At 42.1% G+C, this 15,216-nt stretch overlaps 1 protein-coding gene and 1 pseudogene across 3 annotated transcripts in view; both read left to right on the forward strand.

Moving 5' to 3' along the window:
* RNLS (renalase, FAD dependent amine oxidase) overlaps positions 1 to 15,216 on the forward strand; it is a 269,902-nt gene that overhangs the window by 118,642 nt on the left and 136,044 nt on the right. The window lies entirely within an intron of this gene.
* Positions 9,339 to 9,456, forward strand: LOC148508596 (5S ribosomal RNA; annotated as a pseudogene).

A 15,216-nucleotide genomic window follows, 5' to 3' on the forward strand; every position in this document is an offset into this window, starting at 1 on the left:
ATGCAGCCAGAGGATGCCTTACCTGAGGATGGCCCCCCCGAGGTTGGTCGGAGGTCAGTATGTGGGGGGGCCATACGCGATGATGTGGTGGCCAGATTTTTTAGGTAAGTTTGACCAAAACTACAGTGTTTATACCTAATGTGTTTGTGTTTGTTTGCGAACATCTAATTTATTTTTATTTTTTTCACCATCTTCTGTTTGTTCACATAATCTTTGCCACTCCAACGCTCACTACTTCCTGCTACCCTTACCAAACCTGGATCTGGTGATTTTGGGCATATATTCTGGAACCCATATCGCAACGCCATGTTTGTGGAATCATGTTGGCATGGTCCTTCGTCAACCAGTTCTTGATTGTTTTTTTTATTTAAATATTTTATTTGTATGTGTTGTATTTGAGATTATCACTGTTTTTTTTTTTTGGGAGTGACCACTTTGATTTCTCATTTATGTTGTGAATAAATGTTTGGAGAGTGAAATGGTCTTCCTTTTTTTGGACGTTAACAGCAAGTGTAACCAGGTTAACACACCTTACATTTGACTAAGGGGTAATCCAGTACTGACACCAGTTGATGTAAACTGAAATATGTTTTCAGGTTCCCAACCCACACCAAAAGGAAGCCTGTCCAAACCGTTGGATTTGGAAGATTGGCCTAAGCAGCTTGCACACCAACTAGGAACCTGTAAAATGTCGAAATATCTAATTGACACTACACCCAAAAAGGGAAATGACATTGTTACTGTTATGTGTTTCTTGTGGCTGTTTAACATACAAATACAAAACACAATCTAACTTTTAAAAAAGGGAAATCCTTGCAGGAACAGTCTACTTATGTCAGGGAAAACTATTTTTGTTTTGGAAAAAAAGAATGAGCCAGAACGTATATTAGAACTAAAAAATTTATTTAGAAAACGAAAATAAACAAAAAAAACTACTGGCGAAGGATGCCAGACAGCCGGTCAAGGCCCACAAGAATGCCAATGACATGTTGGCGCATCTGGGCAACACATTCGTCCACCTCTTGTCGACGCCTCTGTTCCTCTGTGGGTGAGAAAAGTGTGTGGATTAATAAAACAATAGGGAATCCACATTAAAAAAACAAAAACACAACGAAATCACTCCTAAACCTAAAAAAAAGAAACCAAAACAAAAAGGGGGTGCTGCCAAAAATACAAGGCCTATGTACAAATTCCCACAGGTGTGATATGTGTATGTTGAAATCAGCAGGAAGAAGTAAAGGCAAACGGCTAAATCACCAAAAGTAAACCAAACAAGCACGAATAAAGGCACGACACATGATTACATACAAACAGTTTGTGGTTAAAAAAAATGAGAAAGAAAAACATACCGGGAGCCAAAACGGGAGCTCCGGAAGTCCCTCCATGTTCTTCCTCGGAGGAGCCTTCATTCCCCAAAGAACGGGGAGGGGTAATGACGGACTCCGGGGAGGGGGTAATTGGAAGAGGGGTGGGTGGAGGAGAGGGGGAAGTGGGACGGAGGGGAAGGAGGCCCGACAGTTCCGGGAGAGGGTCTTGGAAGGCTGGGGAGGAGTGGGGTATAGGGGAAATATTTGGGGTGGAGTGTTGGCTGGGGGTTGGGGATAGTGGCCGGGAACGCCGTCTGGCCGGACGGTGACGGCGTAGTCTTGGCTGTCCACCTAAAATATGTCAAACAAATTGAGGTTAGTTTCTGGCCAAATCCGGGGCCCAAATAAAAAAAAAAAAACCACCAACAAAAAACATGCAAATAGGAGTAGAATGAAAAAAACAGAAATAGAGGGAAAACATGCACACGCAGATATGAGGACAAATAATAAATAGGACAGACAGGAAAACATGCACACGCAGATATGAGGACAAATAATAAATAGGACAGACAGGAAAACATGCACACGCAGATATGAGGACAAATAATAAATAGGACAGACAGGAAAACATGCACACGCAGATATGAGGACAAATAATAAATAGGACAGACAGGAAAACATGCACACGCAGTTTGCCCCACAAACACAAACATGAAAACCACAATACATAACTTACTTTCCAGTATCTGCATGCGAAAGCATGCCAGCAAGCGGGGCGTTCGCCGTTGCAGGTCTGACCACCTGCGCTCCAGCTGCCCGATGTTGCGGCGTGAACCTAAGGACCGCAGGCGGGACCGTGCCTCCGCATACGCGGAGCGCTTCTGCCGGTTGGTGATGGGTGGAGGCTGGCTGGTGATACGGCGATCCATCACCTCCGAAAGCACCAGCAGCTCGCGCCTGGTGAATGCGGAGGCTCTCATGATGGCAATGGAGTTTTTCATACAAAACATTTTTGATAAAGTGTGCAAAAAATTTCTGATTGGCTAATGTATTTTGGAAATTAACAGGAGCAATTTTATTGGTTAGTGTATGAGTCATGTGTTCAACAGGGCCAGAAATCTCTGGAGAGTTATGATAGGCTTGATGCAGTGACATGCGTTTGCAAATTTAAATAAAGAAATGAACCCCGGAAATATGCGAGGATCCACAGCAATAGAACAATTGTTTAATTGTGGTTCACATGTTTTTTGAACAATAAAAGCGAATGTTCCATCCGTACGTATTCTGCGGGTAAACACAAACACGGACAAGAGTAAAGTTTCTTGCATTGTGTTGAAAAAAAAACAACAATTAAGCTAATTGATACATTGATTGGCATGATACGATTGAGGGAGGTAGGCAGAATAAAGGAGCAGGTAATCGACATCTGACAAGGCCACTTCCGGTTTCACTTGTGCGTGCGTTCCCTTCAAGCCATTTCGGGGATGTACGCTCGCTATTTCGCACGCTCGTTAGTTAGAGGAGGGGTCGCCTGAGTTTAGGGAGGAATTTTAGATGCGAAAGAAAATACGAGCGAGCCATTGAATTTAAATAATTTTGTACGTACGCCTAACGTACGTGCGCCCGCTTGCGAGTGGGTCTGAATGAGGGCCATAGCTTTCTCATGCACCCCATGTGCAAGCTCATTTATAATAACCTGTGTCAGATGCCTTTTTGGTAGTATGATGGAAGCTATGTTTGGTGACTGCCTTGCCTTTAAACGCCATTAGTTGGCAGGTGAGCTTTAAACCAGTTAACATTTTTTTTCAGTTTAAACTCTGTGATAGCAGCTACCAGGTTTCCATAAGTATGATATATAGAGGGGAATTCAATATGAAACGTAAACTTCGCTATCGAAGTTTACATTTCATATCGGAGTTTTTACCTGCGTTAAAGTATCGGGCGCACGCCCGCTTATCCCCGTATTCAATATGTAATTAACGAAAACGGGAGACTCCGAAGTTGGATTTGCGTAAAGTTACGAATTTTTCCTTAAAAAAATAGTAGGACCCCCCTAAAGTTGTAAAAACATGGGGGATCACTATGGGTACCCCCGTTTTAGCCTGGATTTAAATAGCCGCAGCAGGTGTTTTTTCCCGACATTGAAGAAGTGATGCAGAAGAGCACTTAGGTTATTTTTTTCGTTTTTTTAAGTGGCCCCATCAAATTTGGGGTACATGAAAATGGGTACTAGCATATTTTGATGTCCCTAAAGTAAGTTTTTTAAAAATCTGCAATTGTGCACCTGCCGCTACAAATCTATTCTAGAAAACACCTGCCACATACATGCAGAATAGCCCTGAACCTATTTCCCTATTGTTAAACTATTTTTTCCCATTTTTTTTTTTCACCCCAAATTTTAAATAAATTTTTTGGGGTGTCCCTATTTTTTTTTTAAAACTTTTTTTGACACAGTTGTTTTTTAAATGTCATTCCCAGGGGTGCAGGCTATTTTTTTTTAAGCCTGCACCCCTAAACCCCAATTCTGCACTTTTTTTCGACACCTATTCAATGGTGAAAAGTTATCCCCGTTTTTTATTAAAGACTTTTCGAACCTGCGATAAGTCTTTGAAATTGAATACGGTGTAAAAGTCAAACCTGCGATAATGACGTCAAAAGTGCGATATTAACGCAAAAACGATGTTTTCGCTCCCATATTGAATACCCCTGAAAGTGTAGTACCTGCAGAGAAGTGGGGTCCCGTGATGTGGGCTGCAGGCTTAAATGCATTGATCAATCCATGAACCAAAACCCCATTATTTATTTATATATTATTGTGAGTGATTTAACAATGGTGAGTGCTGAGTTTTCTGTTTTTATATATATATATATATGTATATATATATATATATATATAGAGAGAGAGAGAGAGAGAGAGAGAGAGAATCCATAAAGAAGGCGGCACTCAGAGACTTGCACTTGCAGGATAAAGGTGGTATTTATTTTCATAGTTTCGGGGAACAAATCCCATTTGTCAGGACACACAACATGACAATGCAACAGTGCACTCCTTATAAACCTAACATATCACCACTACGACATGTGAAATGCATAAACATCATTGTGGAAACTAATTAACTGGTTCCAATCTTGGAGTTGTAAGGCTCTATCAGACTCAACGTCATTGGGAAGGATCACGCCCTTAATCCCATCTGTGTGGACAAACTGTAACTGCTGTAATGATTTCCACCTGTGAAATACTTAACATACAATAACCATACAGACAAAACACATAACAATAAACTACAACAATGAAAAAAAACAAAAAAACATGCAGAGCACATCATATTTGCACTGTGGGTTATGAAAAAAAACAAAACCCTCCGCAGCTAACTTGTGCTAATACCTTTATTTACACAGTACTATTCAAATAATCAATAACATGGCAAAAATTATGAGACACAAAAAACATTGAATGTTACAATTAGCTAATTGACTGTAACGTTGCAAATTGTTACTAATGCTGGGTACACACCTGACAGATATATCTGCAGATGATGGTTGTCTGTAGTTCCACAGCAAAAGACAATGGCCCTCATTCAGAGGCGCTCGCAAGAAGTGAGTGCTCGTTCTGAATGAGGGCGGCCGCTTCTATTTTTAAGTGCGGCCTCCTGGTCGCTAGCTAAGCTGTGGGTTACCACCCACAGCTTAGCGTCCGACCAGGGTGATGGTCGCGATGGCCAAGACCATCACGACCATCGGGCTTGTGACGAGACCCTAAGGTTGGGTCTCGGCAGCCGCAAGCCCCAGGAAGCTTCCTGCTGATGTCTGTGCGGCCACCCACAAAACGTTAGGCGTTCCTTAAGGAACGCCTCCGTTTGTGAAACCACCCCCCCGCCCCGCCCACAAAACGGGCCGAGCTGTTGATCAACATCGATAGCATGCGCAGGGCCTAACCATCGACGCGGTTGCAAGTGCTCAGCGCTTGCGACCGGGTCTGAATGAGACCCAATATGTTTAACTATTTGAAATGCACTATACTACACTATCAATCTGGCATCCACTGCCCCAGGGGTGCCGGGGATAGCCCCGGGCTATCAGCCTAGGCCCGGGGTGCCCTGGAGAGGGGGACCTTTTTATAGGGGGGTCCCCAGGGATTCCCGGCCTGGGCTGACTGCTTTGGCTGGGGGGCCCTGTGATATGGCTCCCCTGGCTGTGGCATTAGCCCCCGTTAGAAAAAAGTCAGGTTCTGGATAATACAGGGGGATTCTACTAATTTTTTCCCACTTGTATTTCCAGAAATAGGACCGGATCAAATCCCAGTGCTGGTTGCCCCTACTTCGTTTGTCCCCCGTATTTTGGCAACCAGGGCTGGTTCTGACTAGCCCGGTGCTGGTTGTGCTTAAGTACGGGGGACTCCTATTTCGTTTGTCATCTGTATTTAAGCACAACCAGATGCAAGTAGCACAGATCTACTGGTCCATGCTACATGCATCCGTATCATATCTCACTCAATCTAATTATTATGCAAATCATTCGAATGTGCACAATAGATTGGGTGAAAATCGTGCAGCGTTTGCTGCACGTCGTTCACCTCAGCTGCCATTGAGAGTTCAAGGGCGATTGCATATGAGATCGCATCGTATGCAAATAGCACTGTGTATGGGCACATTAAATATACTGTTACTAGACTAATAAGCGTTCAGGGAACACAGTCCCAATATTTGGACTAAATGGTTGGATTGTATTATTATATGAATAATCTATGTTGGCAAAGAGGTCACTGAAAGCAAACTGCCCATAAATATGATTATCATCAGTACTATTTAAATCAAATTACATACCATGTTCATTAACAGAGTCACAAGAAAAACATTAAGGCATTAATGTGGCAGTTCATATTGCTATAAAAGTATTACAATGAACAAAGGCCCTGATTCAGAGCCGCTCGCTATTTGCGGTCGTTCGTTCTAAAACAAGGGGTGGCTATTCAAATGAACCGTTCGCTAATTGCGGTCTGTTCACGCCTCTAAGTCTGAACGAGCGAGCAAAACTTGCGGTTGTAATTTTGAAAAATACGCGCCCTTGCCGCTCGCACCATACGTCATGTCCACTATTTATTAGATTAATCGAGTACATCGAACAGCGTATGAACTGCTCGCTATTCTTGTGGCTGGTTTTTTCAACCGCTATTTTGCGAGCAGTTCTGAGTTAAAAAAAAACAAGTGACGTGGTCAATGACGCTGCTGTATTAATTAGGCACTCCCTTAAAACGCCCGTTTTGACCTTTAAGCACGCCTGCGATCTAATTCCACACCCCCGTTTTCAAGCACCTTCCCCTGTTACCACCCACATACGCCTCCTTCTGTCACTCAAAATAGCAGGCATTCGCTATATAGCGAACAAACGATTTTCGGCCGCACTGACTGGTTCGCGCATGCGTATTAAAAACCATACGCATGCGCAGATGTGCGAACATCGGTCAGAACGAACAAGCGTCCGCTTACGAGCGGCTCTGAATCAGGGCCAAAGGGAATACAACACCTTCAATAATTTAACCCTCAGTATGCTTAACCCAAACAGTAAAAAAAAGAAGGGTGTGTCATTTAACCCCCTCGGAGCTAAGGTGATAAAAGAAAAATTCATTTGGACTATTTTCAGTAAACATTTGATTCTGCTGCCTCCCCTTAGTGACTGGGGGACCTGATCAGTGATGCTGTATCTCAAAGTAGCTAGCCCATGTTTAGCTTGTGCAAAATGGTGAGCCACTGGTTGCTTGCTTGTGCCACTTTGTAGGGCAGCCCTGATAGCTTACCTGTGTTTGGCCATTCGCTCTTTAAATTGCCTTTCTGCCTTGCCCACATTGTGTAACCCACATGGGCAAGACAGAAGGTATACCACAAACTTCGAGCTACATACTAACAAATGCAAAATAAAATGTTTTCACCCCGAGTAAGGGTAAAAAATGAATCCCCAGGAATGAAATATTGACAGACCAGGCATCCTATGCATTTGTAGCAACCTTTCTTAAGCTGAAAAAAATGTAAAGTCGCAGATGCTGCAAGCTCGGAAATGTCAGTTTTTCTGATGTTCTTGCCTCTAGTAAAACTAGGAATTAATCTAAATTCTGATCTGATTGAATGATAGGTCACAACTCTTTGGACTTTCTTTTAATGTGTGAACTTTTAAGGTGCATACACGTAACGATTTTTAGAACGATTTATCTATAACGACGTCGTTATCGGTCAGTCGTTGAAAAAAAACGTTCAGTTTCTGAGTTATAACGATGAATGATTATCGTTCATGCGCGTTCCCGTTTGTAGTTTGTAGTTCATTCTGACTGACCAACTGAACGATTTTCATTAAGGGTAGTTACAAAAATCGTTTGTAGTTCAATCGTTCATTACACTTTAAAAAATCTGACAGAAAATCGTTCATAAAATCGTTGGTAACAAAATCGTCGGGTGTGTATGCAGCTTTAGTATTAAACTGACTTACCGAAGGAAAAATGTTTTGCTGGATCTGTTGTTAGGTTGCAATATTTGCCTTCTGTCAAGGGCTAAAACCTTATATTTACTGGCTAATAGGTCCTTTCTTGGACATCCTCTAGAAATCAATTTCTCAATCATAGTATTTAATTGAATTTCAGTTTCAGCTGGATCACTTGTGATCTTTATGACTCTTAAGGTAACACAGTAGATGATATTTTACATGATTCGCCCGATTTCGACGCATCAGAACAAATCGTGTAAAATATGTCCAAAACATATGTCCAAATTGTTAGTGTCCACTAAAGTGCAGGTTTTTAGAAGTGGAGATGTTGGCCATAGCAACCGATCAGATTCTAGCTGTTATCTTCTAGAAAGTGCAAAATAAATATTAAGTAGAATCTGATCGGTTGCTATGGGCAACATCTTCACTTCTAAAAAAACGCACTTTAGTAATATACCCCTTAGCATTTGTGAGTACTGCAGACCTTTGACCGTACTTCTCGGGTGGTAGTTGTCATGTCGCAGCAATGTGTTGCGGTCAGTCAGGTTGGTGTATAGAACTGTACTAAGATACCAATTTACTTGTGAAATCTGTACATCTAAATAATTAACCTTAGACTCATGCTTAGTAAAGCTTAATTTTGCTGAGCAATTGGACACATTGCGAGACTTTACCAGTGTCCTGAAAGAATCAGCACTCCCTGTCCACAGTATCAGGGCATCATCTACAGTGTCTTGCAAAAGTATTCACCCCCCTTGGCATTTTTCATGTTTTGTTGCCTCACAACCTGGACTTAAAATGGATTGTTTGAAGGTGTGCATCATTTCATTCACAGAACATGTCTACAACTGTGAAGTTGTGTTTTTTTTTATATTGTGAATCAAACAACATTTAGGACAACATAACAGAAAACTTCTGCGTGCATTACTATACCCCTTAAAGTCAGTACTTTGTCTAGCCATCTTTTGCGGCAAATACAGCTGCAAGTCACTTTGGATAAGTCTCTATGAGCTTGTCACATCTTGCCCTTGGGATTTTTGCCCATTCCTCAAGGCAAAACTGCTCCAGCTCCTTCATGTTGGATGGTTCCGCTTGTGAACAGCAATCTTCAAGTCTGACCACAGATTCTCAATTGGATTGAGATCTGGGCTTTGACTAAGCCATTCCAACACATTTAAATGTTTCCCCTTAAACCACTCGAGTGTTGATTTAGCAGTATGCTTCGGGTCATTGTCCAGCTGGAAGGTGAACCTCTGTCCCAGTCTCAAACCACAGGCAGACTGAACCAGGTTTTGGTAAAGAATATCCCTGTATTTAGCACCATTCATCTTTCCCTCGACTCAAATCAGTTTCCCAGTTCCTGCTGCTGAAAAACATCCCCACAGCATGATGCTGCCACCACCATGTTTCACTGTGGGGCTGGTGTTCGTGGGGTGATGAGATGTGTTGGGTTTGCGCCAGACATAGCGTTTTCCTTTGCGGCGGAATATTTAATTTTAGTCTCATCTGACCAGAGCACCTTCCTCCATACATTTGGGGAGTCTCCCACATGCCTATTATATCTACAGCCATACTATGCGTGATTGCCCAATCCCGTCTGATCTTGGAAGCTAAACTGCATTTGGCCTGGTCAGTACCTGGTAGGGTGACCTCCAGGGAATACCAGGTCCTGTAGTTTAAGATATTCATTTGGGAGTGGTGTTTGCACACGGTCAAGCAGTATAGAAATTTATAAGCTTCAATCAAACACACCCAATTTCTGAGTGTGTAATTAATTCTTAATTCGCCTTTAGATTCCATTATGATTGATGAAATCTGCTCTTTTATGATGGAATATTCCATCTAAATTACTGAGATAATTGTATGGTACATGATTATTTTAATATTGTTAATAAAAGTTATGTTTTAATTATACTATAAATAATACCTAAGAGTGCCCAGACAATAGCCATACTTTTTCTTCTTTTTGCTGTCTGATATATATATTTGGCTTTGGGAGCACCACCAACAACTACGGATGATAGATATTATTCTTCAATTACTGTATGGTTGGTCTATCATCACCTATCCTCAAAAAGTTCTGTGCAGAATCTTCTTTTTCTACTTCAGATTTGTTGTGGTACCATGTTCTTTCCATTTGATGATGATGGATTTGATGGTGCTCCGGGGGATCATCAAAGATTTGGATATTTTTTTATAACCCAACCCAGAATTGTACTTCTCAACAACTTGTCCCTGACTTGTTTGGAGAGCTCCTTGGTCTTCATGGTGTGATGCCTCTTGCTTAGTGGTGTTGCAGCCTCTGGGGCCTTTCAGAAAAGGTGTGTTTATACTGACAGATCATGTGACACTTAGATTTCACACAGGTGGACTTCATTTCACTAATTGTGTCACTTCTGAAGGTAATTGGTTGCACCAGGGCTTCATAGCAAAGGGGGTGATTACATATGCACATGCCAATTTTCAGAATTTTATTTATAAAGATTCTTTTTTATATATATTTTTCTCATTTCACTTCACCAAATTAGACTATTTTGTGCAGATCCATCACATAAAATTCAGATTAAAAAATAAATAAATTACAGGTTGCAATGTAACAAAAACGGTAAAAAGCCATAATATTTTTTATACACATGTTGTTTGATGTTAGGGTCAAAACAGCCTACTTTCTACCTCACACATACACGCATTGGAATATGATGGGGCCACACGTGACTCAATCTCACAGCCAGATTGTTGTAAAAAGAACTTACTTTTGTGTAAGAAAACATTATGAGTTAACGTAAATTCTAATAGAGACAAAAATAATTGAATCGGGGGACCTTTGTAAAGAGGGTTATCAGTAATGAGCTTCTTCGTTGCCATCAGACCTCCTGAATTTGGTATACGGGTACTGTATATAAATTAGTAACATCGACGCTGCAAAGCAAGCAATCATCAGGTAATTTGTCTAAGTGAGACACTCACCAGCAAGGAGGAAGTATCCTTCCTACAAATAGGTAAATACATTTTGTATGCACGGATGCAAAAACTGATCTAAGTAAACAGCTATAGGGTGGCACAGAGACTCACAGGCAGAGTTGATGGGTCTGCCTGGGGGACTCTGTGCATCCTTATGAATCTTGGGAATAATGTAAAACAACGGTACAATAGGGAAATCTACAGTATTCGCCCTGCACAAATCTTGTGAAATAAGTCCCTAGGAAACAGCATTAGTCAAAATTACATGCAGAGCATATTTAATCTCACAGTGGGATCATTGGGTAACATGCAATACGTTCTTTCATCAGACAATAATCTATTGCATTCCCCAACATGAAAGGATAAATCAATAGACCGCCCCGAAACGTTGAAAATAAATACCTCCTTCATGGTTCTTACATTTCGGGGTTGCATGCCTCCTAAGGAAGGCACTAGAGCCAAATTTTAAAGGCAAAACTGAGTGCCGGACTACATGTTGCTATGTATGTGTGTGTGTGTGTGTGTGTGTGTATATATATATATATATATATATATGACATATATTACGATTCTTGCTATGCCCAGTTTGGCACACCACAGCACGACACTGCAGGAGTTTTTAAATAGATAATACTTTACTTCAACGTTTCTGGGCTAATTCGCCCCGTCGTTAGGAAGACATGGTATTCACAAACACTAAACTGGCTCACCTTATATCCCCACTACTAGTATAGATGTGAATGCAGCGTCGGAGCCGGTTTTGCTTGACCCGGGGGGGGGGTGTTTTCCGCGGCGCGTCCCATTGACGCCACCACCTCGTCCTCCAGTGGTTGTCAAGCCAACCTGAGACGCTAATCCAGCTCCAAGCCGTTGGCGAAAAAGTGCTTAGAAGAAAAAGACAATGACATGTCAAACAAATTATAACAAAAATATGGTGTAAATAAGCATGATTGAGTCAAGCCATACTATCGAACAAATATGAATGAATATTATTTAGACACTATTGTAAATGTTAATTAAACTTTAAAAAGGGTATATACAATTTATATTAGACTATTCCAGGAAATGCGCTCATTAAATCCTCGAGGAGACACTGTGTCTATCTTAAAAATCCAGGATGCTTCTAATTTGATCAATGTTTTCATGCGGTCACCTCCTCTGATATGTGCTGGAATGTGGTCTATAATTTTATATCTGGGGGACGTTAATTGATGTTGCTTCTCCTTGAAATGGACAGCAACAGGCTTGTCCATGGCTTTACCACTAAGGCCCGTATTCAATTGCCGGCGAAAAGTTCCTGACTTTTCGCATGGTGTACTTTCTGCCGTCATCGCTAGTTTTGGCTCCGGAAAAGTATCGTGCTCGTCACCGCTTTTCGCCCTATTCATTTCCAAAGCACGCGAAAACACATCCCAGCGAAACTCAAACAGACGAAAAGTGCTGTCAGATTTGGGGAAATCAGCCTGACACCCCCCAAAAGATACGCTGACATGGGTGATCACTATGTATACCCCCGTATAGCCCTGCTGAAGGTATTTGGGGTTTTTAAATGCTCTCAATTGGTGCTATTTAGCGTCTTTGCACAAGTGGTGAAGAATAGCATTTAGCAGGGTTTTTTTAGCTAAAAATAAGTAGTCCCAGCAAATTTGGGATACATGAAAATGGGTGCAAGCATGGTTAAAATTCGCTAAAGTGAGGTTTTAAAAAACGCACCTTCAGCAAACACCTGCATTCATAAAAACACCTGGGGCATACTTGGGAGACCCCCCTGAGTCTATTTCACTAGTTTTTAAGTTTGTCCCCCAACTTCGAACTTTTTTGCCCCCAAAACAAAAGTACTTTTTTGGGGTATTCTAAAGTATTTTTTCAACTTTTTTGATGCAGTTTACCTTTGGGAGACTGTCCCAAGGCTGCAGGGGTGTTGGCACAACTTTGCACCCCAAACCCCCAATTCTGCACTTTTTTCCGCCTCCTTTCAGAGGCGAATCTTTCCTGTTGGTTACAAGCGCAGACTTTTCGCACCGGCGAAAAGTCTTTGGAATCGAATGCGGGGAAAAGTTCTCGCCTGGCGAAATGACATCACTGGCGAGAGACTTTTCACCGAGAACGGCTTTTCGCTATCAATTGAATACGGCCCTAGGAGTGGATTTAATGGCCGATTTGATGCAAGGCTATGCGTTCCTTAAATTTCCTTGTTATTCTGACATAATACAAACCGCCGGGACAGATGATTATGTACATGTCAAATTTTATGTTGCACGAAAGGATGTGTTTGATGTTTTAGGTTCTGCCAGTTTTCGGTTGTTGAAAAGTTAATCCTGTCTGGAGGTAACTGCAGGTGTTAAATATGTGGATTCATTAAGACCATAGTTAGTGATGTCTATGCAGACCAAGTGGTCTCATTGGCAGTTCGAATCCCGGCAGCGTCAGGCTGACAGAGGAAGAGATCCCAGCAGCGGCAGCCCGACAGCGCTGGAAATCCTGATTGTTCCCAGGTAAGTACTAACTAACCTAACCTACCCCCCTAACCCTCACCCTCCCTTAGGGGTGCCTAACCCTAACTTCCTCCCAAGTGCCTAACCTTAATCCCCCCCTTCCACGCTGCCTAAACTTAAGTCCCCGGGGGGGTGCCTAACCTTAACCTCCCCCCGGGGGTGTCTAACCCTGACCCTCCCTCCCCCTAGCCTAACCCTAACCTCCCAGGGGGGTGCCTAACCCTAAGTCCCCCCCGCGGCTGTCCGCTCGTGGCGCCTGGCATCCCTTCGATCGGGATGCCGGGCGCCAGTCTTCCAGCGTCGGTAAAATGAGCGGCGTCTACATCTAGACGCCAGTCATTTCACCCTCGCCGGGATATGACAGTCAGGAAGCTGGCTGTCGGTATAATGTCAGCCGGCTTCCCTTTTGCATCCTGTCTCATTGTGTCCTCGTTTATAGCATGTCATGGGTCTTGTTTTATGGAAGGTAGGCAATTCCTTATCACTGGCTATAATTGGCCACAGTGCCCTGCTGGCTTTAGGGATGACTGAGCTGGTAGTGTCATAAGTTGTAATCCATGGGAATATATCCGTTTTTGTTTTTCCACCACTTTTGGTATTCAGTAATAGTTCTCTGTTCATCGCTAGGACTTTGTGCTTCATTGCAATAAGATCTATATTTCTGTATCCTCGTTCCCGAAATTTAGAAATTATCCTATCCAATTCATTGGGTAACTGATGGATTGCTTGTTTGAGAGGGGGAGGATGAGGAGTATAGTATTTCATTAATGTATTTCTGTTGGTTTGCGGAATGCCACCGACACATCCAAAAAGTCCATCTTGGTATTACTCCACCTATAGGTGAATGTAATAGGTGAGTCTGACTGATTGATATGTAACATGAGTTCCTCAAACTTGGTTGCTCCTCTATTCCAAAGTAAAATCGAACAGTCTATATATCAGGTATGTGATGACATATCGCAGATGAATTGAAGAATAAGTTACTATGTCTTACTGATAACAGGGCGAATTAAACTAGAAACGTTGAAGTAAAGTATTATCTATTTAAAATTTCCTGCATTGCCGTGTTGTTGTGTGCCAAGCAGGGCATATCAATTATCATGCATAATTACTATTCCAAGGGCACGCAGGTACAATTTCTACCTATGTGCCGAACCCCCTACATATATATATATATATATATATATATATATAAATATTGTGGTGAGTGGGGTGGTCTCTCACCTGAATTACCCACATTCTGGTGGGATCAGCTCCCCCCAAGGGAGAGGAAAACTAGATCGGCACATTCTGCACCTACAATAGAAGTTTGGAATTCCGGATTTTCTGGGCTGCACAGCTCAAACTGGAAATATAGAATTTCAGGTTTTCCAGGTCGCCCAGAGCCAGCAGGAAGTCAGCAGCACAGGAAAGGTATAAAACTCTCACACACCTGTTGCTCATTGTTCCTGATGCTGAACAAACTGGCCAGGCGATAGGCTGGGGGTGGTGGTTAGCATTAGGGTGCCGGGTCCTTGAGGGTCCACAGACATTAGCACAAGGAGTGCTGGAATACTTACTTGTATGTTTGCTTATTTTCTGTTATGTGCCTGTGTGTGTCCAGACCTAAAGGCCTAACCTCACGTGTGCTAAGGTGCACTCTCTGCTACCATTAAAAAGATACTCCTTCGCCAAGTACCTGCCTGTCTGGAGTCCTCATTTTCTATACCCCGTGGTACATTATATATATATATATATATATATATATATATATATATATATATACAGAGAGACAGTTGTCCGGCACTCTCACTTCAATTAGTCCTTTTCACTGGGGTGCTATCCAGGGTTGCTTAATCAGCTTCCCATGTATATGATAATTATGCAATCATCTCCCGACGACGCGGAAACACTCTCCAGACTTTGTTTGTAGTTGCAATATTAATCAGCTTTATTATGCATACCAAATTAATTTGCCGACGTTTCGGTTCTTACTGAACCTT

Source organism: Taudactylus pleione, unplaced genomic scaffold (genome assembly GCF_031769625.1).
Source record: "Taudactylus pleione unplaced genomic scaffold, aTauple2 ptg000354l, whole genome shotgun sequence".
NCBI lineage: Eukaryota > Metazoa > Chordata > Amphibia > Anura > Myobatrachidae > Taudactylus > Taudactylus pleione.